Raw genomic sequence first — 17,116 nt, 5'->3', positions numbered from 1 at the left:
CCCACACGAGGCAGAGCAACGGCTCGGTGCGGTCGGCTCGAAGGGTCGATCTCTCGGCGTAATGTGAGGGAGTTTTCGATGGGCCTCTCGACTAGGCACCCCGAGCAAACGACTCCGCAAGACAGCATGGGCTACTCGGCCCAGCGAGTTAAAAGCCCATAAAGACGACGCAAACTAGGTTACGGGAGAGCGTGAGGTCAGCTATAAAGGGGAAAGGAAAGGCAACGTAGAGGGGATCCGAAATCATTGATACACACTTGGCGGGTAGATTAGGGTTTTTACCTTTGCTGTCTCGTCTTGTTGTATCTCTCCGGCAAAGCCTTTCAGGCTCCGGTACCTTTCCTTTCACGTATTTCCTTTCCTTGTAACCGACGAAATACTCTTCCGACCATTAATAAGACGTCTTTGCTTAGCCCACTTCTAAAACTGAACGTTCTCTCGTTCCGTACCGTTTCCCGATCAAACAGTTCAGATTTCATTCGATCAAAGAAGCAACAGGAGAGCTGATCTATACGGTAAATTTAATATATAGTTTGTTGGTAATGTATTCCTCTCTTTGTAGGTGTTAGCTTCAATTATCCGACTGACAGATGACACAACCATTAAAAACTGTTCAAATACGCAGATTAGCTAATCGATGGACAAAATCTGCAGGAGCTCCAACTACTCCACACACTTGACAGCAACAGAACTCGCTTGCGTGAGCTCCTCCTTATACATTGATCGGATACAAATTCCCTACGGCTTGGAAATCTCGAGGTTTCGTATTATGTTTTGTCTTCCTCGGGTCGTTCAAAGGCAAAGACATAGTCTCACCATTTGTAAGAAATTTGATCTGATCACTTCCTTTCAGATTTTAAAATACACTACTTTTTCAGGACGAAGAGTTTCGAATTGAATTGTTATGGCTCACAGGAACAATTAAGATTAAGATTTTCAAGACGAGTGGTTCTCAACTAAGCCTATAGTCTAATTACAATGCAAAGGTGAGAACAAAACGGTGTTCATTATTTGAAAATAATGAATGTGTCAAACTCTTTCAAAGACCACGCATCTTGGCAGGTTCTTTTTTCTCTTTCAAAATGTAAATCAATCGTGAGACAGCTACTTGCTGATTTTCGCTTCTAACTATGCTGTTGAATATCATAGCTTTAGTTAACAAGATTTTCCGACATATGTAATTTTTTCTTTAATCTTAAAACCAGCGTAAAAGAGTTGCCGATCTCCTTGGTTAATAGTGATATCACTCAAATTACCCTAAAGAGTGTTACTCTCATCAAAAGAGGTTCAAATGTAGTACTTAGGAATCGAATCCACAGAGACTCTAGGAATACTCAACAAACTTAAATAATTAGAAATGAAGATAGAATAAAAGGTTTTAATAGTTTTAAAAGCAGTGAATGATAAATCGAAAACAACAGTGATTCAATAGATTGAATTGAAGTGGTTTCAAGATTGGGAAAGAAGCTAGATTCAGGCAATTCTCAGGTGTAAAATGTATGCACTTAGTTTAGACTAAAGGGTTTAATGGTTCTTGAACTAAACATTGATTTAACCGGATAGGTTATCTTCACTAGATCTCGGATCTCAACTGTCGTATTTTGATCTCGAGAGAGTGTCGATCGATGTGACTTGATGTACATCAACCGATACACCTTTGTAACGATCGACCGACAGAACGATAGTTGCATCGATCGACGGTTATTCTAGCGAGCTTTTCGAACGGGTTTAACTTGTTCTCTAACCTTCTAAGACCAACTGTCGTTGCGCCTGAGTTAGTTAGATCACGCAAATGGGTTCAGGTATTGAGGGGAAACGGTTAGTTGGACTCAATTAATCCTAAGATCTAAAATGAAGGTGATCAATCTCAATTTTAGCATTAAGTCCATAAGCAATGAAAGAACAATCAAAATACCTTTTTAACAGTCATATTAACAGTACATAATTTCAACCATGGTGAGAAACCTAAATCTACAATTGGTTTACTCAAACATATTCATGAGAGACAAAGTCATGATGGTGTGAAATAAACTAAAATGAAACATAGAACACAAATAGATAGAGTAATAAAAATAAAAGAGTTCAAGATCTTCTCTTTTGCAAGTGTCTCCTAGAAATGATACAAAACCCTAGTACATATAGCCTAACAGGCGGCTAGGGACTTAAGTTGTAAATAATAGATCTTCTGGAAAATGAAATCTTTTAATTTGCGATTTCATCCGTGTGACAGGGTATCGATCGATGCACATAAATGTATGTCGATCGATGGTAAGTGATTATGATCGACCGATGTTGCTCTTCAAGCGTCGATCAATTTTTCTTGCGTAAAAGCATTCCAAAATGTCCCAAAAGTATCATTTCCTTCCATCAGGTGAATAAACATGTATTTGCTTTGAAAAGACTCTAAAACATGATTAATACATCTTAAAACCTTTATATACCATGTATAAAAACGGGTGAAAACCATGGTATATCAACTCCCCAAAACTTATCTTTTGACTTGTCCTCAAGTTAAACCAATGGACAATCTCTCTGGAAGAGGGTTGAAAACATCAGGAACTCACAGATTTGAAACATTGAAATTATCACCTCTATAATATTGCATTCCACATCTAAGGTTCCTTCTTACAGATATACATTATGCAATATCCTAGCTTAGCAACCAAAATCATCTAGCCAACAATCTTAACTAATCTTATTATCAATCTCCTCAACCAACCTCATTTCTTAATGTAAAAAGTGTAGGCTTTACCTTGGGAGTATCGATCACAGGATGCAAGGATTTCAGACAAGTATCTGGAGCTGCAGGTAAAATTTAGTTCCTAGTTTCTCTCTCTCTAAATTTCTCTCTTGGGTCAAAGTATGCTTCCATTGTAGGATCAGTGACCAAAAGTGGACAGGCTTCCATGAATCAAAACTTAATGGTGGTTGCCACCAAGTTCTGTTCACTTCTTTTTGACCTATATCCAAGAGTTCTTTGCGAAAGCGAGCTTTGAAGATTGCCGCCTCCAAGTCCCGTTTCGAACTCTTTTATTTGAGTCTTTATGAATAAAGCCTTAATGGTTTTAGCCACCAAGTCCTGTTCAGACTCATCCTAATTAAACAATAGATCTTATTTATTTTTATTTTTTATTTTTTAGTACTCACTAACTAATCTAGGGTCGAAATTTAGAGAGAGAAAATGTGATAGATAATCTAAACTAGGCGTTACCTTCCAGACTTGTCTAAAACTCTGATCCCATGTATACCAATCCCCAAAACAAGCAGTGAAGTCAGGTTAGTGTTGGAGGTTAGTTTCGGTTTTTTCTAACAAGCTAGCAAGTGTGCATAGTTGACTGGTTGATCCACTTTAGCATCTATAGTATTATCTGTAGTCAGTAAATCTAGAATGGTGCTAGAAAATGGTTAGACATTCAAGTAGAAATCATTAGTTCATAATCCCCTTCTTGACTCAATAAAATTATTTTGGAAAAGATTTTTGACAAAAACTCAAGAAAATGGTGTTAGTAACTACCTCCCCCAGACTTAAAATGCACCGACTCGGTGCAAAGTGTCCAAACGTAGGTTAAAATCAAGTTAGATGTTTGAGAATGTTAGAGTAAGAATGAAGTACCTATCCGTACTACACATCGATCGATGTAATCCTCGCCATATCGATCGATGTTACTCGCCCAGAATCGATCGATGTAATCCTCTCCAAATCGATCGATGGCGAAGCACAGACATTTTCGCATGTGCTTGGAGTCAAACTCGAAGTTCCTTGCCTAATGTTAGCTCTGTTAGACAATCAAGCATAAGAAATAATAAGCATCCTTAAACATAAAATATAAGTTTAAAAACATAAATCCTACAAGTTCGGAAAATAAATAAACAAGTTCATAATAAGAGGAGAAGAGATAGAGATGGGAGGACTAATCGGTGTCCTCATCAGTCGCCTCATCATCCTCTGGGGATGGGTCCCTGCGTGCTGCTGGTGCTGGTGCATGCGCTCTTGTGGCTCTCCTTCTCCGACAAGACACTCTAGCCAAGATGGCCTGAAGAGCGTCCACCACGAAACTCTGAAAGTCTCCCTGGTCGTGCATAGGGATGTCCGGGATGTTCGGGAAGTCGGGAAGAGGAGGTGCCCGGCGTCCCGAGCTCTGGTACGGCGAATGCTGGGAGGTCGGCGTGACATGTTCCCCAGGTTGCGGAGGAATGCCTCGTCTGGCATGCATCAAAGCTGCTCCACGTTGTTGCCGAAGTCAGTGATCCTCCTATCTGGTAGGGGTATAAGGCGATGCTCGTCGCGGATCCTGAGGCGCCAGAGCTTCCCTTCCTCGAGCCATAGCGAGTGCATCAAGTGCTGCTCGTCGAGGAAGGCGTGGTCGCGGTCGGCAGAGCAAGAGTCGAGGTGGATGCCGAGATACTGGAAAATCGGGGTTAGAAGACTCCCAACTGTCTCCTTCTTGTTCTTGCCCTTGCTGGTGAAGGGCTTCTTCTTCAGCTCCACCAAATGCGCGGCAAAGACAGCTTCGAGGTTCAGCTGGCTTACCTCACCATCCTCGTCCAACTCAACCAAATCCACCACGCCGTTCACTGCGCAGAAAAGTAGTGTGAGCTCCTTTATCCTGACCTTGTTGGGCTCCATCTTGCAAACAAGTGTGTTTGCAAGGAGCCGTAGGAAGTAGCGAAGTGCAGGATGGCGAATGCCTGATAACACGGCCCTGTTCGTGTCCCAAACTCCTGTGCCGACGATGTCCCAGAATCCCTCAATGTGTGAGAAAGGTGGGACCGTGTAAGAGGCGATGCTCTCATCGAAACCGTAGATGCGGCAGAGCTCGGAGATAGTGATCCTGTAGCGTGTCCCTCTGGTGAAGAAGGTCAAAGTGACACCTCCCGCTACCCTCGCAGCTGAAGTCCTGTAGGTGACCTCGACAGTGGCCATGAACTGGCGGACGAGATCGGGGTAGAGGTCGTAAGCGCGAGAGGGCATGGTACCGAGTCCTAGCGGTGTGATCATGTCCTTAACATCTCCCTCGATCCCGAGTTTCTTCAGGATGGGTCAGTCAAGGAATTTGGTGGGCTCGATAGAGATTCCTAGCCAGGCATTGTAGAAGAGGCTGTCGTAGTCGTCCCAGTTATCAGACAGAGAACGCTGACGGCACTCGTTGCTGTTGATCGCTGCCTTAGGATCAGCATAGCCCGGAACATCGAATGGTGTGTTTTCGGGGCGAGGCCATGGATGACGCTGTGGGTTGGAGGAGCTGCTAGTCTCATCGAACCTCCTTTTCGACCTGAGTTCTCTGTTTCGTGCGTTTGTCTCTGAGCTGCTCATCTGAAACCAAGAAGAAAAGAAGGTTAGCATTGTCGATAAAATGTAATATCGATCGATGGGTTACACTGAACATCGATCGATATCATCGTGTCGGAACAATCGGACAAGAGAGCATCGGTCGATGCGAACAAGTTCATATCGACCGATGTGGAATTGCGAAACCTGCAAAATCACTCAACTCCAAATCGCGTTTATACGAATCTAAATGCATGGAAATCACAAACCGAACTCTAGATAAGCAATATGAACTACAAAACATCTCTCAATCGCACTAAATCAAGCGTTCTAATCCAACTCAAAACGAAAACCTAAATTTTTCGAAAAATTGAAAATTTCGAGTGCATACCTTGATTGTTGATTTCGGGAGTGGATTTAACAGTTACAGAGTGAAAAATCGAGTGGATTTAGGCGAAGAATGGACGAAATCCATCGAGAATCGAGAGAGAAAATGGGTGTTTTTGTTTTCGGTTTCGTTTGTGAGTGTGGAAGAGGAAGTGGGTTGATATCGAGTGAAGTTAGTGTTAAAACCGTCGATATGCCCGCATCGATCGATGGCAGTAATGCCTCGTCGATCGATGTCCTCTTTAAAGACAAATTCTAATTTCTAAATTTTTTAAATAATGCTAATATTAAGAAATACGGAAATTACTATTAATTACTAGTAAATATAATTTATTAATTTTAATTAATGATTTTTGAAATTAAATTATTATTATTTTATTATTATTATTATTATTATTATTATTATTATTATTATTATTATTATTATTATTATTATTTATAAAAATGGGTTGCCTCCCATTCAGCGTTTAATTTTTAAGTCTTTAGCTCGACTTCCTGATTAAACTAATTATCAGGTTCATACAGCACCATGGGCACTTTCGCTGGTGGTTTTGCCCAATAATGCTTAACTCGTTGGCCATTCACCGTAAATTCCTGGCCTTTCTCATTTTGTAAGGTGATAGCTCCGGAGGGTTGAACGTTCGTTACAGTGAAGGGTCCAGACCAACGGGATTTTAGCTTTCCAGGAAATAAAGTCAATCGAGAGTTATAAAGGAAGACTTGATCATCTGGCTCGAAGTGCCGGGATATGATCTTTCTATCGTGATAAGCTTTAGTCCTTTCTTTATAGATTTTTGAATTTTCAAAAGCTAAATGTCTGAATTCATCAAGCTCGTTAAGCTGGATGAGTCTCCTCTCTGCAGCTGGTTTGATATCAAAGTTCAAAAGTTTGGTAGTCCAAGCTGCTTTATGTTCCAGTTCGACTGGTAGATGACATGATTTTCCATAAAGAAGGTGGAATGGTGTTGTTCCTAACGGCGTTTTGTAGGCGGTTCTGTAGGCCCAATGTGCATTATCTAGTTTCCTAGACCAATCTTTTCTGGAGGTTCCTACGGTTTTCTCTAAGATTTCCTTAATTTGCCGGTTAGAGACTTCTACTTGTCCACTAGTTTGTGGGTGGTAAGGTGTAGCTACTCTATGATGAACACCATTCTTTTTAAGCAATGTATCAAAGATTTTATCAATGAAATGAGTTCCACCGTCACTAATGACTACTCTTGGAACTCCAAATCTTGGACAGATTATGCTCTTAAAGAGTTTAATAACCACAGATGCGTCATTGGTAGGGGAAGCTATTGCTTCGACCCATTTGGATACGTAGTCTACAACGACTAGTATATATTTGTTTCTATATGAAGACGGGAAAGGTCCCATAAAATCGATACTCCAGCAATCAAAGACTTCAACTTCAAGAATGAATTTCTGTTTCATTTAGTGTATTTTGCTGATTTTTCCACGTCTTTGGCATCTGTCACATTGGGTTATAAATGCATGGACATCGCGAAAAATGGTTGGCCACCAAAATCCTGCTTGGAGAATTTTCGAAACCGTTTTAAAGGTAGCGAAATGTCCTGCATACTCAGCTCCGTGACATTGGTAAATAATGTCTGGAATTTCAGCTTCGGATACGCATCGTCTGTATATGCCATCAAAACAATGCTTATAGAGGTAAGGTTCATCCCAATGATAGCGTCTTACTTCTCTGAAAAATTTCTTCCTCATATATCCCTTGAGTTCGTCTGGCTCGACCTCAGCTGCCAAATTGTTAACTATGTCGGCATACCAGGGTCGGTTATCCGAGTTTCTACCAATCGCATTTACCTCCCGTTGTGATAATTCCTCAGGTGTGAGATTAATCTCATCACTGGAAACATTTACTTGTAAACTGAAGTTGATCTTAATAAATGGGGGTTCGTGATTTTGGTTATCGGAGAGATGAGAAATTACATCAGTCTCGTCATCGATCGATGTATCACTACGTGAATCGACCGATATGCCATCTCCCTCATCGATCGATAGATCTTCAGATGTGAGAGATATTTGACCGACGAAGGATGTATCTATGTGTGCAACATTCTCTGTGGGGAAAAAATCGTCTATAGGGACATCATCCTCTATCCTTATCCTAGAAAGATGGTCAGCGACTCCATTATCTACTCCTCTCTTATCCTTAATCTCAATGTCAAACTCTTGGAGAAGTAGAATCCAGCGTATGAGTCGAGGTTTAGCATCTTTCTTTTGCATTAAATATTTGATGGCAGCGTGATCAGTGTGAACTATCACTCGTGAGCCAATCAAGTATTGACGGAATTTTCAAAAGCGTAAACTACAGCTAATAGTTCATTTTCTGTTGTTACATAATTCCGTTGTGCTTCATCAAGCGTGCGGCTGGCGTAGTAAATGACATGTAGCTTTTTATCTTTCCTTTGGCCTAAAACTGCTCCAATTGCAAAATCACTCGCATCGCACATGATTTCGAAAGGAAGATTCCAGTCGGGGGCTTGTACGACAAGGGCAGTGATAAGGGATTTCTTTAAATCTTCAAAAGCTTTCATGCATTCGGGGGTAAAATCGAATTTAATATCCTTGCATAGTAGGTTATTTAAAGGTCTAGCGATTTTGCTGAAGTCCAGTATAAATCTCCTGTAAAATCCGGCGTGTCCGAGAAAACTTCGCACATCCTTAATAGTTTTGGGTGGGGGTACACTGGTCATTACTTCAATCTAAGCTCTATCGACCTCTATTCCAGCAGCGGAAACCCTATGTCCTAACACTATTCCATCATTTACCATGAAATGGCATTTTTCCCAGTTTAGGACAAGGTTCTTTTCTTCGCATCTTTCCAATACTTTGCATAAATTGTCGAGGCAACTCTTAAAATCTGATCCATAGACTGAAAAATCATCCATGAATACCTCCATGAAGTCCTCGATCATATCCGTAAAGATTGACATCATACAACATTGGAAAGTAGCGGGGGCGTTACATAGACCAAATGGCATTATGCGATATGCGAAAGTTCCATAGGGGCATGTAAACGTTGTCTTTTCTTGATCATCCGGGTGTATAGAAATTTGGAAAAATCCGGAATATCCATAAGAAAACAGTAATACTGGTGATTAGCTAATATCTCCAGCATCTGATCAATAAAGGGAAGGGGAAAATGGTCTTTCCTAGTAGCGGCATTCAGTTTCCTATAATCAATGCACATCCGATGACCAGTAACGGTACGAGTCGGAATGAGTTTGTCCTTTTCATTTTTCATTACAGTGATACCTCCCTTTTTGGGTACATGTACGGGGCTTGCCCATTTGCTATCCGAAATAGGGTAAATAACTCCAGCATCAAGGAGTTTTATAATTTCCTTCTTAACTACTTCCTTTAGATTCGGATTCAATCTCCTTTGCTGTTCTATTGACGTTTTAGCGTCATCTTCCAAGTTAATCCGATGCATGCAAAGATCAAGAGAGATTCCAGGAATGTCATCGAGAGAATACCCGATCGCTTTCCTGTACTTGCGTAATTTATTCAGCAATAAAGCAAGTTCTCCGCTAGTAAGATTGGCGTTGACGATAACATGGTAGGATTGGTCATAAAGGTAAGCGTACTTAAGACCGCTGGGTAGAGGTTTTAATTCCACCTTTGGTGCTTTATCTTTAGACCAATTTGATTGCGAGGGAGGTTGTCGATCGATGGTATCTTGAAGGTATCGATCGATGACAACTTCGGAATCGTCATTTTCTTCTACGTTTGCAACGTCGATGCTAGCGTCCATTAGTTTCATGTAATCGTCTGTCCTATCTGATATGCTGAAAACTTCATTTTCCACGTGGTTAAAGGTGTCTTCTAAGGGGTTGTCTGAACACATGTTTATGAAAGAGTCTCTTTCATCCTCAGAAACCTTTTCCACGTAGAAGGCCTGGTCATCTATTATGGGTCTCTTAATCAGTTTCTCCATATCAAAAGTCATCGAGATATCCCCTATGTTCAAATTAATTCGTCCTTCTTTGACGTCAATGATTGCTCCAGCTGTAGCTAGGAATGGCCGACCCAGAATGAGGGGGTCTTTGGGTTCTTGTCTGTATTTCAACACAACAAAATCCGTAGGCACGTTGCAATCGTTAATCTTTATGGGAACATCTTCGAGAATTCCTTCGGGTACCCTAATAGATCTATCAGCTAAAACCAGGGTGATCGGAGTTGGCATAAACTCTTTATATCCTAACGTTACTGCAACAAAGTAAGGCATAAGGTTCACGCTAGAGCCGAGGTCACATAATGATCTAGAAAAGCGCGTGTTTTCTATTTTACAATCTAGGACGAAACTACCAGGATCTGATCTCTTCGTTGGAGTTTCTCCTTTAATCATAGCACTTACTTCTTCTGAAATCATCATCACGCTATGTTCTGCGATTGGATAGTTTGGAGATTGCATATCCTTTATATACTTCTTAATTGAAGGTGCTATTTTTATAGCATCACTAAGAGACATCTCGACAGAAATCCTATCTAAGGCTTTCTTGCAGATTGCGTTTTCTAATGATTTCTTAGTTTGCGTTTTAGGAGGAAAAGGGGGTAAAGTTCTATAGACTCTTTCAATTATGGGCTCGGGTTGAGTAGACCGTCGATCGACGGGTTTCTCAGGTTGTCGATCGATGGTGGGTGTTTTGGGTCGATCGACGTCAGTTCCGTACTGTCGATCGATTTCATCCGCAATCTCCGTATCTTCTTCTAGTTCTAAGTATATTGCCTTTTCCTTAGCCTTTTCAGCGGTGGTTTTCCGGTTCTCTTGAGATGGATTTGGGTCAAGTTCATCAAGAAAAATAGGATGAGAGTTGCTTTTCCCGGTCTTATCGGCGTCGTCAGGCTTTCCAACATCTGAATTATTCCTCGTATCTGCTGCGAGGTTTTTCCCGCTGCACAGCATTACGGCACTGACTTGACGTCTTGGGTTTAGATCAGTTCTTCCGGGAAGACATCCAGCGTCTCTCTTTATGGCAGTTGCAATCTCAGCTACTTGACCTTCTAATTTTCGGATTAGTTCTCCTAAAGAATCTGCTTTCTCCATCAATTCTCCGTAAACAATATTTATCTTTCCGTAAAACTCCGATTTTGTCTTACGGTTGCCAGTAAGAGCTTGTCTGATATTGAACCTTTCTCTTCCGGTACGTGATTTTAAAGCAGTGTCATAAGCTTGGATAAAGCTCTCGACATGAAGCACATAGTAGGGATCAGAGCAGTTCGTTTCTTCATCCGAATAATCATCGGGGTCAGACAAAGCGTTGTCGTCGATCTGGGCTATATCAGATTGGTGTTTGTTTTGAAGAAAGGAATGAAGGGATTTAAGGGAATTCTTAATTTCTTTTAAATCAGAATTGTCTTTTGGACTTGTAGTTTTTTCTATCTCTTCATCCATCTTTTCATAGGATCTTCCTGTTGTCATATTCTTGATAAGGCGTCTAGCTCCTTCGGAATTCCTAGTGATGAAATTTCCATCACTCGCTGTATCAAGTGTGGTTTTATAGCTCAAATTAACACCTCCACAAAAGATGTTAAGAAGTTGTGGTTTTGAATAACCATGATGGGGACATTCAAGTTCATAGCCTCTGAATCTTCCCCAAGCGTTTTTAAATGATTCGCATGGACCTTGGTGAAATGTAGAAATTTGTTTTCTTACTTCCCAGTAGCGTTCATCAGTGAAAAATTCTCTAAGGAAATCTCTTATAATCTCTTCCCAACAAGTGAGTGATCCTGTTGCTAAACAGTTCAACCACCTGAGGGCTTCTCCTTCTAGGAAGAATGAGAATAGTTTGCAACGATCATATTCATCTGGTATTAATTCTTCCAAAGTCTCAATATGATCTTGTGGGTGTTCTGGGAGGGATCCACATAATGGGTTTTGACGAACCATACGGTAGTAATCTGCGTTAAACTTAGATTTCTTGGTATCGTCTCCTGGGATTTTAATAGCGGACCTATTGGAATAGGTCCTACCAGGATCAAGGTAGTCTTGTATGGACAATTTTATATCTTCACCTTTAGTTAAGGTGGAATTTTCCTTAACAGGGATTTCAGTCCCCTGTTCAGTTTGGCTAGTTTCATTGCTCGTTTGACCATTTAGTTCAGTTTGGACTACTTTCTCATTAGCAGGCTTGGTAAGAGAAAACTTACCTGCTTCCGGCTGGGCGGTATCGATCGATGTTGGTGACTCCGTATCGGTCGATTCTTCTGACTCATCGTCGCTCGATGGAAACGTGTCTCCGTCGATCGATGGTTGGTCGCGCTCTATGTTCTCCATTCTTTGTGTCTGAGTAACAGATTAAGAAAGAAAACTTTAGCAAGATTTTCGTAACAAGTCTATACTAAATTCTAAATTAAATCTAATGGTAATAAGAAAGAGTCCCCGGCAACGGCACCAAATTTGATATCACTCAAATTACCCTAAAGAGTATTACTCTCATCAAAAGAGGTCCAGATGTAGTACTTAGGGATCGAATCCACATAGACTCTAGGATTACTCAACAGACTTAAAATAATTAGAAATGAAGATAGACTAAAATGTTTTAACAGTTTTAAAAGTAGTGAATGATAAATCGAAGACAACAGTGATTCAATAGATTGAATTGAAGTGGTTTCAAGATTTGGAAAGCAACTAGATTCAGGCAATTCTCAGGTGTAAAATGTATGCACTTAGTTTAGACTAAAGGGTTTAATGGTTCTTGAACTAAACATTAATTTAACCGGATAGGTTATCTTCACTAGATCTCGGATCTCAACTGTCGTATTTTGATCTCGAGAGAGTGTCGATCGATGTGACTTGATGTACATCGACCGATACACCTTTGTAACGATCGACCGACAGAACGATAGTTGCGTCGATAGACGGTTATTCTAGCGAGCTTTGCGAACGGGTTTAACTTGTTCTCTAACCTTCTCAGACCAACTATCGTTGCACCTGAGTTAGTTAGATCACGCAAATGGGTTCAGGTATTGAGAGGAAACGGTTAGTTGGACTCAATTAATCCTAAAATCTAAAATGAAAGTGATCAATCTCAATTTTAGCATTAAGTCCATAAGCAATAAAAGAACAATCAAAATCCCTGTTTAACAGTTATATTAGCAGTACATAATTTCAACCATGGTGAGAAACCTAAATCTACAATTGGTTTACTCAAACATATTCATGAGAGACAAAGTCATGATGGTGTGAAATAAACTCAAATGAAACATAGAACAGAAATAGATAAAGTAATAGAAATAAAGGAGTTCAAGATCTTCTTTGTTTTGCAGTCTCAGATCTATCTCTCCAATCCTAAGCTCTCCTAATGGTAGCCAAAATGCTCCCTCTCCAAAACTAGGTCTTTTGCAAGTGTCTCCTAGAAATGATACAAAACCCTAGTACATATAGCCTAACAGGCGGCTAGGGACTTAAGTTGTAAATAATAGATCTTCTGGAAAATGAAATATTTTAATTTGCGATTTCATCCGTGTGACTGGGTATCGATCGATGCACATAAATGTATGTCGATCGATGGTAAGTGATTATGATCGACCAATGTTGCTCTTCAAGCGTCGATCGATTTTCCTTGCGTAAAAGCATTCCAAAATGTCCCAAAAGTATCATTTCCTTCCATCAGGTGAATAAACCTGTATTTGCTTTGAAAAGACTCTAAAACATGATTAATACATCTTAAAACCTTTATATACCATGTATAACGAGTGAAAACCATGGTATATCAAATAGATATTGTCTAATGTCCTTAGGATTGAGGTATTCTTACTGCATTGAGACTTTGTAAAAGGCGACTAGAATATAATTGTTTGACTTATTTTGAAATGTTATGCTCATTATCATTACAGTCTTTGCGATATATGTTTTTGTTTTAATATTTTCAGCCACTAATCCAATGTAACGAAGCCAAATACAAAATATGTGGAATCTACGAAGAAGACAACTTTTATATATGATTCACGGCTGAGAGTAAATACGCACATGCACAACAAATTAAATGTTAATTTTCTCTGCCATGGGTGCTCACAAGTGGAGGCTGGTGAATTTCGTACATGAATGTGATCATTAAGGACATCACATGCGTATTTTTGTAGCTGAATGCATCCACCCATGGAATTGTCAAAGCTCTATTTGAATCTTACCGTGGGCTGCAGAAGGTAAATCAGTTTTACTAGACTGTTTTTTTATTTAAGTTTTTGTTTCAATATTGAATACTCTCCTGCTAATGTAAGGAATAGTAAGTTTGCCCATGCTGGAAAAATAGAATATCATCTCTCATCTAATGTGCTCGAGCTGATATGGTGTACAAGGTAAATGGCAGATAATTCTACACTGGGATTAGCCAAGAAAATCAAGAATGAGGCGCGAAAATTGTTCTTAAGCGAGATATATCTAGAGGCTTTATTGGTCACAATGGAGAGGTAGAGGAGCTTGTGTGTGTTTGTTGATAAACTGAAAAAGTAATAGAGAGACAGATGATTTTCACGGAATGCTTGTGGTGAGAGGAAGATGAACCATAGAGAACGATGTGTAACAACCTGCTTATGAGTATATTAGTATATATGATGCTGATGCTGACAAGACTGGTCATTGAATTTGGTCATACATATAACCTCATCAAATAATTATTTTAAGTACATATAAGAGAATTTCTAGGAGGCAATTTTTGATGTTGTTGCAGGGGACCATGATTAATGACCAAATGATGCTGCACCATGTCACTAAGTGTAGGCACGAAGCATATCTAGCCTCGAGGTTGATGTCATGGTAGGTGGGCATGTGTTCAATGATGTCGGTTGTTGTGTCGGTTAGATGACCATTAGCGGTAGTCAAACATCTTATTCCGAAGGTTATACTTAGAAAGTTTTTCTTATAGTTATTATAATTCAACTTATGGGTGTGATTATTTAGTTTTTTGATCAAAATGGGCGTGATTATTAAGATTTTAACTTATGGATCATAAAAGAGGAGAGTCTCATCATACCTTACTACTATTGGTACATAATTATTTCCCTTTGGATTCGTTTGCGAGTAGTTCATAGGGATTTAACAAATATATTTGCATGTTGCTCTGTATTGGCTGCTGATATCAAATTGGGTCACTTGACCAAAAAAAATCTTCTCTTTTTGTTTGAAGGTATGGGAGAGAAGTCAGACGAAGCTTAAGCTTCTGGCTTAATTGACGAGGCTAACAAAACATTTGCAAAAGACCTGGATGAGAGGAGTTCGGAAAACAAAACTTAAGGATATAGAGAGGGGAGGTAGCTAGAGAAGTTCATCGGCGTCTATCAGAAACTCTGAGAGGCCCACAAATGCCACAATGGAAAAATGTTAAGAGTAAGTTTGTTAGCAGGTACAATGAGGTAGCTCTTTCATTACAGCCATTTCCTAATTTTATGTTTGCGAGCTTTTAACTAAATATGCATGAAAAGGTGACAGACCAAACTATAGTGTTTAAGTTATATCTCCCTCGAGATTTCCGTAGTCTTCTACCTAATGAACCCATGTGGGATCATGCATTCATGCCTATGGGTTTGGTTTCCGGTGAGTTTATAAGATTTTACACATTAATCTTAGAGAAATTCAGTGTTAACATAATTACAGTGAAATAATCTAAGACCAGCAAGATTAGCCCTTAAGCATTAACTACTAAGAATCTGATAACGCAAAATGTATACAATATAATTACCCTGACAATAGGTTTCACCACCCGAACCAACCTCGCTATATAACTGGTCTCTTTTTGCATTGGTATCTTAGCCCATCTCAAACGTTACTTTAGATTAGAAATAATGTCATATGTGTTAGCATTCGTTTAAATTATTAAATTATTTTCAAAAGTAAATAAATGAGAGAAACAAGAGGACTGCATGACAATATGTTATAACCAGTGGCGGAGCCATAAACTTTTTTTACCGGGGGCATAATTTTTTCAAATAATATTTAATATTAAATCAATTATTTATATAATTAAATAAATATTTATTATTAAATAAAGTGATAAACAACTGGTATTTTTAAGTAAATATTTTTATTATTTATACGATTTAACATATAACTTAAATAATTTTAATAAAAAAATGTTTATGGTATTTGTAAAGAAAATAACCTAATCATGGCTCATGGGGAAATAATAAAAACCTAATTATCTCATCAAAATAGTTAACCAATGAAAAATATATAAAAGACTTATTGAACAAAAGTTACTGAACAAACCTCTTTAAATAAAATACAAAAATTCATTGAATATTTTGTCATGCATATTAGTGTATATGCAAAATAGGAAAGTATCAATAATTTATTACAACTGATAAATATGAGATTTAAAAAAAAACGGAAATGGTGAGATGTGAGGCTTGAGGGATGGTTTGGTGGGGGCAGGAAGAAAATTTCAACGGGGACAAGACAAGCTGATCTAGTAAAACTTTGGTTAATTACTTAACGATTTGGATAAATATTTTGTTTTATCTGGGGCAGTTGCCCCCCTCTCCACTAACGTAGCTCCGCCACTGGTAATAACTGCTATGCTTAATGGAATTGCCTACCTTTTTGTCTAAACATTATTCAGTTTGTAAACTTAGTTATGAATTTTTATTAGGGCTACAAAAAAATATAGATGAAAAGGGTGGAAGTTACTTGGAAACGGAAGTCAAAAGGATGAGAAGATAACAAACCAGAATGCCCGTGTAGGAGACCATGATCAGTGATATCACGAGGCATGTTACCAACTGTAGGACAACACGAGGCATATCTAGCCAACTTACCATCATAGTGGGGTTTGTACAATACTGAAAAGAATCATGATCCTCTCTAACCAAGACGTCCAGTCTGTTTCGATCCAGTAACAACTCTGTTTAGCTACCCAAAAGAGAAAATGTACAGTTAAAATCAGTGACTATAATTCAAATCTAAAAGAAGAGACCGGAGAAAAGCAACATGTGTATCCATGTACAGAGAATTATCAGTGTTCAAAAGAAAAAGTTTTGCTAAACTCGGACGGTCTTATTCTATTTTTTGTTATGAACGTTAATATTTATATAATAATATGTTGGACTGTACAAAAGTCAAATCTATAGGGACAACCAATTAGGCAAAAGAGAATAAAAGATATATTGGGTCTATAACTTGTTTTTAGTGTGAGAGCTATCTTAGACATTTATAAGCTTGAAGTGTTTCTTTTGCCTTTTCCTTTCAAAGTGTTGCGAATGTCCAGGTCAACTAAAGATTGCAGTGGTAGAGAACGAGACGTGATTGGAAAGAAGATTGTTTCTTTCTCTCCATATGTGAAAGATAATATTGCAAAAGTAAATTGTTATGACAAATATACATGTTACTGACGTGGTTAAGTAATAGATATCAAACTTTATTGCAAATCAGTACAAGAATAACTAAAAATAATATATATATATACATATAATCTAGAATATAAAATACACATTTCAAAATTA

At 38.9% G+C, this 17,116-nt stretch overlaps 1 long non-coding RNA gene across 1 annotated transcript; it reads left to right on the top strand.

The window, feature by feature from the left end:
* The first annotated feature begins 521 nt into the window (after positions 1-521).
* Positions 522-16,009, top strand: LOC103849652. The gene is made up of 5 exons (XR_004456056.1): positions 522-821; positions 916-986; positions 13,553-13,707; positions 13,763-14,435; positions 14,806-16,009. It is a non-coding gene; the product is annotated as an uncharacterized LOC103849652 (long non-coding RNA).
* The last annotated feature ends 1,107 nt before the right edge of the window (positions 16,010-17,116 follow it).

This window comes from Brassica rapa, chromosome A03 (assembly GCF_000309985.2).
Source record: "Brassica rapa cultivar Chiifu-401-42 chromosome A03, CAAS_Brap_v3.01, whole genome shotgun sequence".
In the NCBI taxonomy this organism is placed as follows: Eukaryota; Viridiplantae; Streptophyta; class Magnoliopsida; order Brassicales; family Brassicaceae; genus Brassica; species Brassica rapa.
The sequence above is the reverse complement of the archived record's forward strand: the minus strand, read 5'-3'. Positions and strand labels throughout refer to the sequence as shown.